At 35.9% G+C, this 15,670-nt stretch overlaps 1 protein-coding gene across 4 annotated transcripts in view; it reads left to right on the forward strand.

Moving 5' to 3' along the window:
- The window catches only part of LOC149541077 (S-adenosyl-L-methionine-dependent methyltransferases superfamily protein), a 363,739-nt gene that overhangs the window by 295,136 nt on the left and 52,933 nt on the right, over positions 1-15,670 (forward strand). The window contains exon 9 of one of the 4 annotated variants that reach the window (XR_016356470.1): positions 666-745. The exons of the other annotated variants lie outside the window; for them this stretch is intronic. The gene's annotated coding sequence lies outside the window, so the exon portion shown is untranslated. The remainder of the gene's footprint in view (positions 1-665; positions 746-15,670) is intronic. 4 annotated transcript variants of the gene reach the window in all.

A 15,670-nucleotide genomic window follows, 5' to 3' on the forward strand; every position in this document is an offset into this window, starting at 1 on the left:
TATCACACATGGCAGAAGGAAGGAGAAAAGTGTAACACACACAGGGCACGATTTTTTGTATTAGCAATATCCAACGCGTAGCGAAAGGAAGGAGCAAGCACCGTCAATCATATGCAAGACTTCTCATAAACCAGTAACCGACAACACCCAATTTGTTGTTTCTATTGTTCTAGTAATCTAAGGCTTTTTGATGAAACTTTTCGAGCGATATGACAATGAGAGTCTGCTTCAGAGTCTATGGACTCTCTTCTACAACTTTGCACAACGTATATTATCTAAAATATTATCTTATTATCTTATCTTAAAATATTATGGAGAATGCTCTGGATATGGTTTGTTGTTACATCCCAAAATTTAGACCTAATTAAAATTATTATAGTCGTTGATTTGAATAGATTTTATTTCTTGTTCATGTTAAAAGGGTAGTTAAATGTAACCGTTGTTTCTTTTGAAATTGGTTGTTATCAATTATTATGTATAACTATTTAATGGTGATGGTTGTTAACCATTACTTGTTATATGATGATGATAATAGTTAGCAGTTGCTTGGTTTCAGAACTATGATTATTAACTAATCTCTTTATTATTATCTATGATAATTGTTATTATGGATTTATCATGGGAACTTGTTATTATTGTGGAAAATGTTGCACCAGTGATTGCAGGAGTAGACGAAGGGGAGAAGCATTGCTTAACGAGATCTACAGAATGGGGTACTACCTTAGTTCATTTATCTAATCGAAAGGTATGACCTCTAACTATCTTAGTAAAGACCTAACGACTTGTATAATAGGATACAATCATTGGACATGCATGAGCTATTGGATAATCTTTAAAACATTTTAACATTTTAACTTAATCATAGTATATACCTTTAATGGTTTACTATTGACATTATCATCACTTCAATATAATACATATATATGTGCGTGCACATAGATATAAAAATAAGGTGACACCATAGTATTAATTTATACAAGCTTATATCTATTAAAATATGTATATCTAAATATGTGTACACTTGGAGAAGATGTGGAGATAAATAATCTTCCAGGGGATACACATATTTAGATATGCATAACTTAGTGGGTACAACCTTGGATAAATATTAAATATGATGCCATCATCATAATAATATATATATACATATATATATATATATATTTATATAACTTTATAAATTATCATTTTGAATAAGTAACCTTCGAGTTCTCTTTTGTATTTATTTATTTCCTTATAAGACGTGAGAATGTACACTTGGCATTTTTATCGGTGACGCAAGAAGACGATTCTTCTCCTTTTTATAACTGCTCAAGAATCACAGCTTCCTAGAAGCTTGTATTATTTTTGAATGTCTTCCTTTATATACAAGTCAGGAGAGTAGAAAAACCATAAGTTCTGCATTATTACCTCTGCTTCTTTCCTTCCGCATCAGATTCTATTTACTACGTTATGCTTGAGGACAGTCCAAGTCATTGTCTTACTTTGTTGAGCTCTACATAGAGAGATGTATTTCAGAGAGATGTTTGTATGGAAATCAAGATGAGCTCCATACTTAATTTGATCAGGTCACGTGGTCAGTTTCTCCATTTTCATTGTTATTGTATGCATTAAAATTACAGATATAATTCGATGCCTCATTGCTGGCTGAATATTGATTAGTATATTCAATGAACCTGTCTGTTCTTGATTTAGACTGAATCAAATGTATTTTTTTTGTCAAGATGCCTCTTGTCTTCAGTCGGATTTCCATGTTCAATCTATTTCCTTGTAAGCTCATAAGAAGTAGTTCTCGGGTCATAGGAATTGCTTTATGACAGCAAAGAAAAATATATTATTCTTTTCACTAGCTGAACTTCACTAAAGGAGTAGAATCACTCTGAGATTTAGCACCTAGGATTCACCTAGCTAGATGGCCAAGATAGAGGGTGAAGAGGTGAGAGAAAATCTGCAAGAACAAGAAACCAGAATCAGAAAAGATTCATTAAATTTTACACATTTTAAATGAAATATTAAATAGCTCATGCATGCCCACTTGTTTTATCTTGTTGTCAAGTCGAGTGGTGGTGATCGGGTAATAGAAACCCATCCAAAACCTTAGCCAAGGTTGTTAAAGGCATGCTTGCCTTCTAAAGATCACATGATGTCGGTCGCGCCAGTTATTCAAACATGTCCGTCGATAATCATGCGGACATTCTAAACACCGGTATTGTTCGGATTGCTGGACTAGTAGTGCCCGAAGCCTAGCCTCGGGGTCGGGAGGGCCTTTCTTTTCAAAAGATTGTGTGGGGATGGATATGGTCCGCAGTTGGGAGGTTAAGCCTAAGTCAATGCTTCTCCTCTTATCCGATAGCCAAGGCTTGCACAACTAGTTCAAGATTCTCCAATTACCTTGTATGTTTCTTCCTCTATCCTTAGCTATGCATTACTTTGATTTATGAATAATGAATGTCTTAATATGAATAGTAATGTTTTAATTTGGTTCAGTTAAGATGATAAGAAATAGTTATTTTAGTTGACAATTATTCTGTTGAATGTTAAATCAGTTATTATCCCATGAAATGGAAATAAAGATGTATTATTTCGGTTGTATAGTTGAAGTATTACTTGCATATTTATTTTAAAATTAGATTTTAACCCTAATCCTTTAGTTAAGAAAATTCGTTTGTTCCAATTGTGATGTGGTGGTTCATCTCGAATATTTTTATCACCTCTCCCTCTTTGTATATTTTCTTAATCTAGTCTATTTGGGTGTCAATTTTTTGTATGACCAATATAAGGGAGTGTATGGTACATGTCCAAATATTATAGTCATACCGACTCTCAACCAAAGCACTTGCACCCCTACATTTCTTGGCATTAGTTGTAACCACTCAGACCACATTCTCACTACCCACCATCTCTATGGCCTCAATGAAAATTCTAGAAATGAATTGTAAATCCTTCACCTCTCCTGCACATTCAACTGGTCTCAAAATCATTTTCCTTTGGGGGACACTGCAATCACATTAATCAATGGTTGGTTTCTTGTATATTTCCATCCAAAAGACACAATAGATAAACTAGAAATTTTTCGAGAAGTTTTAATTGGTTGAAGAGATTTCTCTACAAAAGTCTTCTCTCTTTGCAATAGAATAGTTCACACCTTCTCATACCCAAGACTAGTGTGATCAGTCGATGCTTTATTGATGGTTGCCACCATTTCCTTTTAATATGGTGATCTCACCAAGTTGAAAGGGCATTGACATATAGGCAACATGCAAAGGCTTTATTAGCAAGCTCTCTTGCATCCATTTTAAACGCGGATTCCAGTGGACCTCTTTTGTGGTCAATAACTTCTGTTGCTTCCTCTTCCTCTCCTATTACAAGTACTTACAAGAATGGATGTTCGAAGGATATAATTGGATTGGTGGGAAATTTCATTTTGTTCTTCCGGATGGAGGTTGATAAAAGTTTTTTTTTATCGTTCAATCAAATTATCAGCAACTTCTTGTTCTCTTATAATCCTACTAATTGTGCATTAGTCATCCCCTTTCCATCTTTTCTTTCTTTGCACATTCCCATTCCTTTACCTATAGGGCCCATAAATGAAGTTTGACCTAGAAATATGAGCTATTGAATGGTTTACTATGACATACATTACATTTTCAAATGTATGACCTACCTCCTCAAGCTTGTGATAATCTTGTGGTATGTCTACAAAATGAAGATCCTACATTAATTTTGAAGTTATCACTTCCTTCACATTGTCCTACCATTGAACTTTGACTACCAGTAGTGGTCATTCTTGCAAAAGACAATCTAATAAGAAAATAAATAAATTTAGATTAGAAATAACTACGAAAGTCAAGCATAGAAGTGCCAAAATATGATACAAAAATATTAAAATAGATAGCTAGACTTATTTCTTCATTTCTTTGAAAAAATGAGGAAAAAACTTATAAAACTTCTTTCAAAACTTTATTATTTTTATCAAGATATCAAAAAAATTAGTAAAAGGACTCAAGAATGGATCAAATGCAAACCTTAGATGCTTAGAACTCCTTTGGGGAAGCTATCTATCACCCTACAAACAATCCTCTTAAAAAATGATCACCTTGCCTTCGAAATGCGAAAATGGAGACCAAATGAGAAAAGAGCCCAGCTACAAATAAAATGAGAAGATTAAAGAATGAATGACCTCTTTTAGTGTTGTTTTATAGTTTAGGAGCAAAAGAAAATCAAAAAAAAATTAAGCACTAGCAAAATTGATTTTAAGTGATTTTGGAAGGCCCAAAAAGGACTTAGGCGAAGAGTGTTAATTTTCTCATTGCAAAGTTTTGACTATGAATTCAACTTCAATCGTTAGGTTGAAATCCCTATGAGTATTTGGCTTTCGAGATGAAAGATTTTTTTTAGTCAATTTTTGAGGGGATTCAAAGTTGTGCTTAAATAAAGAGACAATAAATTTTTTTGCAGTTAATAACCTCAAATTTCTAGGAAAAATTTTATTTTGGATTTGCAAAGAAGTAAAAAAATTGCATTTGTGGTGCGTGTGAATGGTGAAACTATCAAAGTATTAAATAGTGCAAGTGTTGTATGTGGAAGGTGAAATTGGATAGGGGAAGGTTGACACTAATATTTGGTTGAGTAGTTGCCAGACGTACCATCTTAATATTTCCAAGCAAGGTCATACAACTGAAGAAGATGATTCAATAAATTAGGGTAACGTGACTCGCGGCAAGTCACGTGAGACACGCGAGTCAGCGAGCCGTGCTGACCTCGCCGAGTCACAATGACTCGTGACCCGCGAGCGGTGAGTCACGAGGAGTGGCTCGCGTTACTCGGCTTGCTTGACTCAGCCTCGACAGGCTTGAAACAGGGCCATTAAAATATAAATTTTTACAAGTTTTTTACATTTCTCACTCATATAACCCTAAAAGGGCTCCCATAACAATCTATAGTGAAAAGAAGAAAGAGAGAGAGAGGTAGAAGAGAAATAGATTTTTCTTGTTTTGCAACCAGCTGAAAGGAGGAAGAGAAAAGCTTGCATTTGTGACATTGGAGCTTGCATTTAGATTCTCAACACTTCCCAAAGCATTTGAAAGAGGTAAGACTTGATTGTTTAGATTTTGATGATTTTTTTGTCTATGCTTATGGGTTTTTTGCATGAATTTTTTTCGTTTGTTTATGAGTTTTTTTTTTACTTTAGATCTTCATAGAATGCAATGCTGAAATGGTAATATTTGGTCTAAAATGTCTTATTGCAGCAACCTTTAATGGCTTCTAGAGGTAGAAAACCCAAGCTCTCTAAAGGCAACAAAAAAGATGAGTGTTGAAAGTTCACCATAGAATTTTCAGGTAGAAAGAGAACTCAAACAAAATGCCTATTTTGCAAAACCATTAATAGTGGGGGGATAAATATATTAAAATACCATATTGTTGGCTTACGTGGTCATGATATTGAGCCTTGTGGAGCTGCAAGTGTTGAGGCTCAATGTTTTTGTTATGTAGCCTTGGAAAAATATGAACAAGAAAAAGAATTAAAAAAAAAACAATTAAAAGAGTTAGCTTAGATTGGTTCTAGTTTCCTTCCACGCTCATCTGCAAATGTTTCTGAGTCAGTAGGCTGTGTTGGAGAAGGTTCTTCCCGTCCCCCCTATCGTCCTAGTGCTTCTGTTGCTTGTGCTTCTTCTACATCTATTCCTTGCACTTCTAGTGATGCTACTGCTGCTGCCCCTTCTAGTAGTGTTGCTCTTCTTCGTCCTAGAGTCAGAAAATCTAGTAAGTTGGACAACTTTTGCGTACCACTTCTAGTGCACAACCCTCACTTGAGAGCATGGGTTGGAATAGGGAGATACATGAAGTTGGAGTAAGAGCAATTTGCAAGTTTTGGTTTTTCTATGACATTCCATTTATAGCAGCCAGGTACTTCAAGTTTTCAACTTCATTTATATTTGATTGTTTTACGTTTTAAGTTTTAAAATTTATATTCAATTTTATACTTTTAACTTGATGTTGAAAATTTGAAATATGCTAATTAAAATGTTTTTATAAATGTAATAGAACTCCTTATTGGCAGGGGATGATTGATGCAGTTTCCATCTGTGGTGCGGGGTTCAAAGCCCCCACTGAAGATGAGTTGAGTGGCCCCCTCTTGTTAGATATGGTTGAGGAGATGAAAGTTGAGTTGGAGGACCACAAAAAGATTTGGAGCCAAAAGGGGTGTACCATCATGATAGATGGATGGACAGATAGGAGGTCCAGAACCCTCTTAAATTTTCTTGTTTCTAGTGGAGGTAATTCATCATGCTCTACTTCTTGAAGTCTAAAATTTAATGTATACTATTATTGAATAACGAAAATTTTGTTTTATTGAGTATTGATTCTTGAATGATAATTATTTTGTTTAATTTTCACTTTCAGGATCCACCATGTTTTTGAAGTCCATAGAGGCTTCCTCATGTGTGAAAAATGCAAAATTCTTATGTGAGACTATTGAGGAGGTCATAAGAGAAGTGGTGGAAGACAATGTTGTCCAAGTGGTGACAGATAATGGAGCTAATTATGTTGCTACAGGTAAAATTTTAACTTCTAACTTTCTAAGTTCTACTTCTAACAAATTTGTTTTAGTTTTTCATTAAATTTTGAAAATTAAAAGTTTTTTAATACATCAAAAATTTTCATTGTTTACTAACTAATTTAAAATTGTTGCAAGAAAACTATTGATGGAGAGACACCCAAAAATATTTTGGACTCCATGTGCAGCCCATTGCATCGACCTCATGTTAGAGGATATTGGCAAGCTTGTATGGGTGAAATCATGTGTTACTAAGGCCAAAAATCTTTGTAAGTTCATCTATAATCATGCCTTGGTCCTCAGCACTATAAGGAAATACACAAAGGGAAAGGAGTTGGCTCGTCCTGGTATCACAAGATTTGCCTCTAACTTTATCACACTAAAATTCTTGCTGAGTTCAAGGTTAGAGTTGCGGTGCATGTTTGTTGGTCCAGAATGGAGTTCCTCCTCCTTTGCGAGCAGCCCTGTAGGGATAGATGCAACAAAATGCATTTATGATGATGATTTTGGGAGCCATGTTCAAAGATTGTGGAGGTAATTTAAAATTTAAATTTTAAAATTAAATTTTAAATTTTAAAAGATTAAGTCTTAAAATTTTATAAATTAATGTCTCATACATATTTTTGTTTTATTTTCATTGTGCAACTTTGCAAAGTTTCATCATTCACTAAATTGTTTTGTAGATCACCGAGCCCCTTGTAGCCCTCCTACGAGTTGCTAATGGCGAGAAGCCCTCTATGGGCTACATTTATGAGGGCATGGATAGGGTCAAAGAGACTATTAAGGCCAAATATGTAGGAGTTGAGGAAAACTATGGCCCTATTTATAGGAGATGGCAAAATCAGCTTCATAAGCCCATCCACGCAGCAGCCTATTACCTCAATCCGGCATACCATTTCTGTGATGATTTCAAGGCAGATGAGGAGGTTCTTAGTGGCCTGTACACAATGATATTGAAGATGTCCCCTAATCCCACAGATATATTGCTTGAGATGGATGTCTATAATAATGCATTAGGGCCCATTTTTTCAAGTCAAATTTGCAAAGAAGGTCGTACAAAATTGCAGCCAAGTAAAGATTGTAGCTTAAGCCTTATACAATCTAGTTCCTAAATTTCTAGCTTTAAACTTAAAGTTCAAATTTTGAAATGAGACTAATATTTTTTTGTTTTCCTTTTTTCAAAATTCAAATAGATGGTGGCAAATGTTTGGGCCTTCAACCAAAAACCTTCAACAAATCGCCATCCGCATTTTGAGCCAGCCAAGTAGTGCTTTTGGATGTGAGCGCAACTGGAGCATGTTCGAGCACATCCACTCGAAGAGGCGTAACAGGTTGTCTGTGCAGAAAATGAATAGTCTAGTCTTTGTGCACTACAACTTACGCATTAGGATCAAGAAGATTTTGGATAGTGACACCTCTCCGATTACTCTAGAGGAGGTTGATCCAGAGTCTGATTGGATCGCTGAGGCTACTGATCCTGTCTTTGATGATGAGGACCTACAGTGGCTTGACCAGGTAGATAGAGAGGGTCAGGTTGAGGCTGTGGCTATGGCAGCAGAGGACCAGAGAGCTCTAGTTGTTCCTAGTGGCACCTCACAGACATTGGCAGAGCTAGAGGCAGAGAGTACAGTTGATCCTAGAGGCACCTCACGAGCTGATGCTATGGCTACTGAGACATCCAGGACCTACCTTAGACGCCTTACTAAGAGGCATTTTATAGATTATACTAAGCTTGACCCTGAGGTTGAGGCTGAGGTTGGGGATGAGGATGACGATGACGATGATGATGAGGATGAGCCTGAGGATGAGGATGAGGATGATGATGAGGACTCCGACTAGGAGCCATAGCTGTAGACTTATAGTCTTGTTTTAACTTTTTATTTAACAGTTTAACAGTTAACTTAATATATGATCAGCATTCGGAACATTTGAATTTGATGATGACTATTTAATCTTGATGTGTTGGATTTCATAATGCATAAATGATAATATATATACATTTTGATGGTTTGCATGGATTTATCTTAGTTTGACTTTAATTACTAGTAATATAGTATTTACTTTTAGCAATTTACCTTTGTAAGTTTGTAACTTTGTAGTATTGTACTTATGTAATCGATGTTTGACTTTTAAGTTTTAAGTTTTTAACTTTAAGTATGTGGCATGTGCATTATGATCAAATTATCTTCTATTTAATGATATTGTGTCTTTATGCTTTATTCAATAATGGGTGCATGGAATGTTCTTTAAATCCTAAAAAATCTCAAAATTTCGAGGTTTTTTCACTTTGTCGAGTCACTGCCGAGTCACCGCCAAGCCAGGTCATGAGTCAAAGCCGGGTCATGAGTCAAGTTACCCTTGCCGAGTCCGAGCCGAGTCCGAGTCTTGTTACACTGCAATAAATGAAGTTAGCACAACACCCTGCAAGAAAGTCACCACTCTTAGCTTGGTTAATAAATAATGAGATTTGAATTGATGTATTTAATTTTCTGAATATCTTCTTTTGTAACAATGACACCTCAAGTTATAGAGACAATCACTGTAATTATTTTTATGCAATCTTCTCCTTGGTGCACCTGAACCCCTCGAGCACTGATATGTGTCCCAAGTACAATATCTTTTTCATTCCAAACTCACACTTGGACCTTTTGGAAAACAATGGTTGTGACTCTATGATCCTCAACACTAAACCCAAATGTCTCGGATGTTTCTCCCAAATTTTTCTATAGATGAGTATGTCATCGAAGAGCACCAACAAAAACTTGTGTAGTTGCTTGTTGAAGATGTGGTTCATGCAAGACAAGAAAGTTATTGGAGCATTTGTCAACTCAAACGGGATGACCAAGAACTCGTAGTGTCAATAATGGTAGTGAAAGCTTGCATTCTCTACCTTTTGCTTCCTCGTGTAGATTTGATGGTAGTTGGAGAAAAGATCTATTTTGGAGAAATAGCCTGCATCATGCAATTCACCCAACAACTTGTTGATCTTGGGGATAGGGTATTTTTTTTTGTAGTCTTTTTTTCAACGAACATCCTGAGGGATCCATCCTTCTTTACTAGTACCACCGACGATGCAAAGGAGCTAGAGATGGGCCTAATCCATCCTTTGTCAAGGAGTTCTTGGATCATCTTCTTTATATCATCCTTAAACTTCTTGAGATGGCAGTAGGGAGTCATGATGATAAGCTTGGCTTCTTACTCCAACTTAATGGTTTTCTCAAAGCCATGGTGGAGAGGTATGCCAAGAGGAATAGCTTCAAAAACCACACTATGCTTATCCAACAACGCTTGAATTTTCTCATCCTTGTGACTATTTTTCCCATGTATAGCTTTTGTTTAGACCAAGCGGTTTGTCGCCTAGAATACATCATCATGTTTGAAGATTGTTCTATTCATTGTGCTAAGATTTCCTTCAATTCATCATTTGACATCGCCCTAAGCACTACATTTTTCCCATCCACTTTAAAGAATTCCATCCTCTTGAATCTTTGTGTACTCATCAAGAGTATCCATCCATTGGTAGCCCAATATGACATCTTTGTCATCTAGATCTACTACAAAGAAGTCATCTATCATTGTGTAGTTTCCCATGGTGATGCTCACTTATGGAACCAAATGAGTACAGGACAAAAGATTTCCTCCCATCACCTTGACTTTGAACCCTTTGTGCCCCTTCGTCTACAAACCCCTTGTGTTTACTAGTGATGAGTAGATGAAATTGAGTATGGCCCCACTGTTGAGCATGACCATAACCCACTACCCCTAGAGTGTAACCCGTACCCACAATATGTTGCACCTCGGAGTATTGGCAAGTGTCAGGATGGTGTCTACTCTCTCTACTAGTATGGAATCCTATTTGTGTGGTTTATGCTACCCTTTGAAGCTTGTTGACCATCTCCTTCAAGCTCAATTTCCTCATGCTCCCACCATCAAAGATCACCTCGATGTAATGGATTTTCCCTTTGCCTAAGCATTGGGGCCCTAGTTCCCAAAACTCCCTACAAGTAAAACAGAGTTTCCTCCTCTTGAGCTCCTATCTGGTAGCCTCATTCACTAATGGCTTCTTTGGATGGTTTTTTTGTCTTTCTCCTTTGGAGCAAGGGGTCGCTTGGGGTGTGAGTAATTCCTGGAGGAAGAGGAGGATGTCGAAATGTCACTTGCCTTCTTAATTGCTTCAGTGACTGTACTAGGTCGAATCCCTTCACCTAATATTTTAGAGGTTTCATCAACCCATCCATGAACAACACAATTAATTTTCTCTCCGAGATATTTGTTATCAGCATGGACAACTTTTGGAATTCTTTAACATAATTGTCGACTAATCTAGATTGCTTCAATTCTACAAACTCCTTAAAATTGAGTCCCAAATCCTTCCCGTCAAGTTCTTTATAAGAATCTCCATGAATTTGACAGATGAGGTTATTTAATTGTGGCCGAGGTTGACCATCCCATGATGCCACTATTCATGAACGATCCCTTCCAAGTGAAGGGTGGAAAATTTGATTGCCTCATCCTCCAACATTGGGTAGCTAGAAATATGTATCTGCTTTTTGTACCTGCATCTGTGCAGAGATTAATCTAGATCCATAAAAGGATGATAGATGTGTCGGGTGGATATTTTGCAACCAACAATTTTGGGTAAAAATCCAGTCGCAAAATACGATGACTAGCCACAGCGTGTGAGACAGAGTCTCTCCTACCTTAAAGGGAAGGCTCCCCCTTCTCACTGTTCCTTGGATCAACTCAAGGTAAGCAAAAAATCGAGAGATTTTATAAAATGGGTGTTACCAATACCCTTTCTTCTTATCTTTCAAGAAAGAATCCACTTACTTATGGAGCAAGTAATGGGTAGGGTGAATCTCTAACTACACTTCTATCAAGAGCTAGAAACAGTGATACCGATAAACTTTCACTAACTCAAAGGTTAGCTAAAACTATACCAGTTTGGCTCTAAGTCCGGTTGTATTTCTATATGAAAAGATTTACAATTAGGGCACAAAGACTCCTAAGAGTAAGAATACTTAACTATTTTGTAAATTAAGAAAGAAGTATAAGCTACAAACAAAGCTTCTAGCTATACACTTCCACAATTGCTCCTAGTCATAGCTCTGGCTCCGATTGGTTCTTAAATCACTATGCTCTATCATTGAACACACAATAATAACATGAATCAAGACAATAGGCACAAATTACAGTCAAAGCTTCTAATTTGCTCTATCACAATTGCTTTTAGTCAAAGTTTTGAATCCAATTGCTTCTTTTATTCACTTTTCTCCCAACTTTGTACTTCACAATCAAAGTTATGCTTCAACAAATGTGGCAAAGCTTTCTTGCATATAACAAAAGATGAGTTTTACAATGAGGGGGCACTCCTTTATACAGGCACAGGAGTTGAGAAAAAGGTGGAGTAAAAAGTGGGAGCAACTCAACTAACTTTGACCTAGTCTAACTCAAAGAGAAAATATAGGGTTACATGCAACTGCACATGCAACTCGCACTACATCTTTTACATACAAATGTAACTCGCATTACATGTAATTACACATCTTCATGTAATACATCCTCTTCAATTACAAACATGAAAGAAGAAGAAGAAGAAAGACTGAAAAGAATTGAAACAATCTTAGGGATTGTCCTGAAAGGCCTTGTACTTGGCGATGCTATCCCAGATAATAACAAGATTGGGAGTTCCTGTATTTTGTGCCACTGCATTCACCTTAATAATTCGGCGTTACGCCTTTTGATAGCTTGACTCTCTTTGCTGAATTGTCCGTTGTCATTTGAAAACTTGATGTGATCAAGCTTTTCTTGCTCAAGTTATCGTGAATTCTCCTTTGTAGATTGGCACAGTTTGGATTCTCTGATACTTTGAAAACCCTCTTGATGATGTCTGGATGTAAACTCAGAATAACTTTCCATTAGCACCTTTAATTCTGTTTTCTTCTTTTTTTGAAGTAAAGTGCTTGGTGCATGAGAATGCGTACAAATGAGAACTTTTGACTTTTAAAATGTGACTTGGGCTTTGAAGATGTCATTGCACGGATGAAGGATGAGATGGAATGCGAAGGCAGATGATGGATGAGCTTTTACGTGTAAGTGCGAATGAAATATGAGGTGCAAAGCATGGAAAGATGCGAAAAATGGAAAAATATGTATTTGCTCATAGAGGCATGAATGCATATGGAGAGGCGAAAATGGAATGAAGTTTGAGGGAAAATGAAAGCAGAAAATGGGATTACATGCATGTGCAGATGGTGAGTGAGATGGAAAACATGTAATCGCATTTGTTGGATGGGATGTGAAGTGTTGTGACATGGAAGATGGAAGTGGAACGTGATGATGATTTCGCATGAAGTGAAACAAGAACAAGTTCTTGTGAAAGAATTTGTAATTTCTCCAAAGTGAAGAAAACCCGAAAACAAGCACACAAGACACAAAAACTTCAAAAGAAAAATGTGTCTTTGGCAAAGGACTCAAACATGTCAAGATGCAATGCACTTCAACACACAAATGAATTTGGAAATTGGGGGAAAAGCAAAAACAAGAAAATGAACAATTTCTTCATTTTTAAAGAAAAAATGCACTTTCCATGGCATTGATTTCAACAGTGGCAATCATCAAGCAATAATGTGCATAAAATCAGCAAGATAACAACAAATTAAATTGCAAGAAAGAAGAAGTCCACTTAGATGAAGATTAAGTGCCAAAAATGAAGGAGAAAGATGCTCTAATGTTGAAAAATTCTCCAAAAATGTTTGAATCTTTCAACCTTGTACAAAATCGAATAGGAAAGGGCAGAAAACAAGGAATAGTTGTTAAAAGATGTCATAACGTGCCCTAAAATTGCTCCAAGATCCAACTTTTTTAAAATGCATATGCTTGGGACGTTTTTGGTGAAAAACGTTTTTCACCAAGATGCAAGACCAAATCAATTTGGTGTTTAAACACCAAAATATGCATCAACATGCAATGCAATCCCCAAATAAAGCCAAATCGATTTGTATTAGAGCAAAAACATTGATCAAAAATGGATTTATCTGCTGATTTCTTCAAAAATGTTCCCTAGATTTGAGCTCCCAATAACGTTTTTGGGCATGTCGAATCCATTTTTGATGCAAGGAAAATCATTGCCAATCAAAAACGCCTTCAATAGAGAAAGTACTATGCAAATCCATCAAGAAAATCTCCATTTATGATCAAAATCGAGTTCTTGGAGGGCAAAGACTTGCATTTCTTCAAAATCAGATTTTTTGGAGGCCAATACACATATTAAAACATGTTTTAGTTTAAAATCAGACCTTTTAGAGTCAATAGCATATTTTAAAATGTGAAAGCAATGCAAATCGGACCTTTTTGGGTCAGTAGCATATTTTAAAATGTACAAGCAATCAAAATCGAACCTTTTGGATGCAATTGCACATTTTAAGTTACATCTCACATTTTGGATGCAAAGACATAGAAACTTAACTTTTGATGCAGTGACATCAAAAAGGTCCACTTTTGATAGACTTTTGATGTAATGACATAAAAAAGATCCATCGTGTTGAACTTTATATGCAGTGACATGTAAATGTCCACTTTTGATGGATTTATGTTTCCAAGTTGAACTTTATATGTAATGACATAAAAAAGGTCCACTTTTGATGAATTTTACATGTAATGACACATAAAATGTCCACTTTTGATGACTTTAAGTGATTTAATAAGCACATGTCAATTTAAATTCATTAAAATACTACTTAAGTGAGACAAATTATATTTACATATCATATTAACAATATAACATCTAAATATCATTTAAAAAGTAATATTTACTAGACCATTTGATTTAAATGCAAAAAATTAAATTGAACCATATAGTTAATATAGTCACTTAAGTGAAAAATCAAAAAGTAACTCGACTTAAAAATATAACATAAAATGAATTTAAGTTATATTTTTCAAAAAGTGAATGTCAAATTAAAAATATAGCATGATGTTATGGGCCGTGGCTAAACAACCACGAAAATGCACTCCCTTTACATTGTTTTTTCTAACTTTTCAAAAAAAATTCTAAGTCCTTTCCTTCGTAAGAAAGTGCATTTTCGTGGCTATATAGACGTTGCCTGATGTTATGCCCAAAATACAAGGGCAAAAACACACAAATATTTATTTATTTTTACACACCTATACATGAATTGAAATAACATAAGATACAATGCAAGGAGGTTTTCTCAATCTTTTCTCTCTATTAATTAACCTACTTCAAGGCTCCATCGGGAAAGAACCAGTAAGAAAATTCAACGTCTTTGCCAAATACATCAAAATTTAAAATACATTTTTACATAATGTTACAATTCAATTGAATTCTCTTCTATGTCTTTCACAAGAGATCTTTTCCAATGTCTTCAATGCATCAAGGGAACCATGGGAAAGATAAGAGCTGACCCGGAGGTAAAACAACATTTATGATGAACAATGCAAGCATGCATTCCCAACCCGATTTTGCACAATAGGTTCAACATTGAACCAAAATAGGGAGGGAGGTGGATTTTCTCAATAGGAGACGTCAATCACCATACCATAACATAGCCCTTTCGGGGCTAAAATTCAAGAACTTTCATTCTTCTACAAATGCCCTTTCGAGGCCAATATAACAAGGGTTTTCATTCATTCCCTTCTTCAAGAATTCAAATTTTCATACAAGGTATGTGATGACAAGTAGGGGCCCATACACCCTACCCTCTTTCCCTCCTCTCGCCATGAGAGGAGACTCTACACTATTGAGGTCCAACTAAGGCCCTTCCCCCATACATGGCCACTTCTTCCCTATCCAAGGGTGAGTGATGCGAAAACAATCCCCATGAAATCCCCTCAAAATTTCAAAGCAAAGCATAAAAATGACATCCAAGAACAAGTCAAGACCCCTCCCAAAACAACCTCAACATACATGCAAGCAATATAAAAAACAACGCAATGCCTTATGCATAAATCAAGTATGAACAATATGAAGAACATGATCAAGAGAGTGAAGAACTCTACCTTCACAAAAAAAGTTATGGTAAAATGACAAGTTGAGAAGAGCTTATCCTTGCTTTCCTTCCATCTTCAAACTTCTCTCTTTAAAAACTA

Source organism: Cupressus sempervirens, chromosome 9 (assembly GCF_028749045.1).
Source record: "Cupressus sempervirens isolate cs-2001-9-10 chromosome 9, ASM2874904v1, whole genome shotgun sequence".
Lineage (NCBI taxonomy): Eukaryota > Viridiplantae > Streptophyta > Pinopsida > Cupressales > Cupressaceae > Cupressus > Cupressus sempervirens.